The 2,173-nt window shown below is 49.6% G+C and overlaps 1 pseudogene; it reads right to left on the reverse strand.

The window, feature by feature from the left end:
- Positions 1–281: 281 nt before the first annotated feature.
- LOC149432717 (U2 spliceosomal RNA) lies at positions 282–401 on the reverse strand (annotated as a pseudogene).
- Between the last annotated feature and the right edge of the window lie 1,772 nt (positions 402–2,173).

The raw sequence follows: 2,173 nt of genomic DNA on the forward strand, positions 1-2,173 counted from the left end.
AAAAAGCAAGAGGTGCTGTGGCCTAGTGCAGGTTCACACAGTAGGGTCCAAAACCCATAGTGTTACTATGGCACCCTCAGATCACTTCTCCCAAGAGGCACTAGACACTGCAGGCTTCCAACCCTCAGCCAGACTAGGTAGCACTGCAGAAATCGGGAGGCAGTGCTCCCCTCTAAACCCTCCACACCAAGGAAGTACTCCTGACTCCCACCTTACCCAGTGGGTGCTTAATTTGGTTTCCTTTTACGGGGAAGGTCCCTCAGGAACTCAATCATATCAGCAGGGATTCTACACAGAAGGCCATTCCTGCCATAAGGCCAGAATGATGGTGGAGCTCCCCTAATGGACACCGACAACAACAGATACTACACTTTATCTTAGCCAAAAGGCCAAGAAGTGGTCAGGGCGAAATGATGGTGTCTGAGAAAAGTCCCCCTCAATCCACTGATACCTTTACAGCAATCTCACAATCGTGCCTACACCATCATGGTAGGAGCATTAGTAGGGAGGATGGAGAGGTGGCCTTACAATGCCATACTTCACCTTAAAAGGGTGGAGTGACCATGTCTTTCAGCACCAAAATGATCTGATTGGTAAAAAAAACATGTTTTATCTTCCAAGAAGATCGAAAAGAGTAGGATAAACTTGTAGGTAAACTTAAAAGTCCCACCTAATTACACTGCAGAGAAGTGGAAATTTACCTTCGTGCTCAGCAAAGGCTAACAGAACGAAAGCTACCTTTTCTATACAGATAAATAAACCTTCAGATGCACCCTTTCTACGTCAGATCAGATTAATTTGCTGTCCAAGAAGAATCCCCTGTTAAAGCAGCACCCTCAGGAGAAGAGAGGAGCTGAAGAAGTTAAGTCAGTTGCAATAAATCACCGTAACGCCAGTATCCCGAGGGGGGGGAAAACAGCAGGTGAGCGCTGGATTCTGCAGAGTTCCTTTAATGGATCAGAGTGCTCCATACAGCAAAGTGGGGAGACGATATAGGAGCACTTAACTGCATCAGCACATGCTTTGTCAAGCCTTACCCTTGCATGGCTGACCTCTGCTGCAGCAAGCCTTGCAGAAAGTCGGACCAAAGAAACTGGTTGTCAGCATCTAGCGGATCCGGCTCAGAAAACGCAAGTGACAGTGAAGAAAAGGGTTTACTGTGCGTGACCTTGAAAAGGGCACCGTTGTTTGTTAAAAAGGCCTGTAGGACAGCTGAGCTTGCGTTATCGACATGCAGTTGGGCTTAAAGTGAACCTGTGCAACTCAAAGCAACAGTGTCTTGTTAATGTCCTCCTCCCTAGCGGCGCATATTTATCTCCATTGACGTCTAATTTAGCTGCTGGTGCCAGCCATTGGTTGCAGGATGACCGTGGTTTACCTGATGGGGACCAGAAACTGGAACCCAGTGGAACTTGATTAGCAGACAGTGGCGTACACAGGGAGAATGTCACCAGCACACCGAGGATCACCAATATGGGTCCAAAAGGTTTAATGAAAGATCACATAGTTACAGCAAGGCAATGTTTCGGAGTCTCGCAGGACCCCTTCATCAGGCATGTGACGGGGACATCACGTTCACCAATTTATCCAGTAGTGTAGCCAGGACACAAGCCAAAAGGTCATCAACAGCAAGGCAGAGAGATACAGGAACATCAGACAGAGGCAGAGTCAGGATACAAGATGGGGTTGGTAGACAGCCAGGCAGCGAGATGCAGGGACATCAGGCAGAGGCAGAGTTAGGATACAAGCTGAGGTTGGTAGATAGCCAGGCAGCGAGATACAGGGACATCAGGCAGAGGCAGAGTCAGGATACAAGCTGGGGTTGGTAGACAGCCAGGCAGCGAGATACAGGGACACCAGGCAGAGGTAGAGGCAGACTCAGGATACAAGCTGGGGTTGGTACACAGCCAGGCAGCAAGATACGGGGACATCGGCAGAGACAGAGGAAGAGTCAGGATACAAGCTGTGGGTTGGTAGACAGCCAGGCAGCGAGATGCAGGGACACCAGGCAGAGACAAAGGCAGAGTCAGGATACAAGCTGGGATTGGTAGACAGCCAGGCAGCGAGATGCAGGGACATCAGATAGAGGCAGAGTCAGGATACAAGCTGGGATTGGTAGACAGCCAGGCAGCGAGATACAGGGACACCAGGCAGAGACAAAGGCAGAGTCAGG

Source organism: Staurois parvus, unplaced genomic scaffold (assembly GCF_062004578.1).
Source record: "Staurois parvus isolate SC_StPar_1 unplaced genomic scaffold, SC_StPar_1.0 ptg002113l, whole genome shotgun sequence".
Taxonomy (NCBI): Eukaryota; Metazoa; Chordata; class Amphibia; order Anura; family Ranidae; genus Staurois; species Staurois parvus.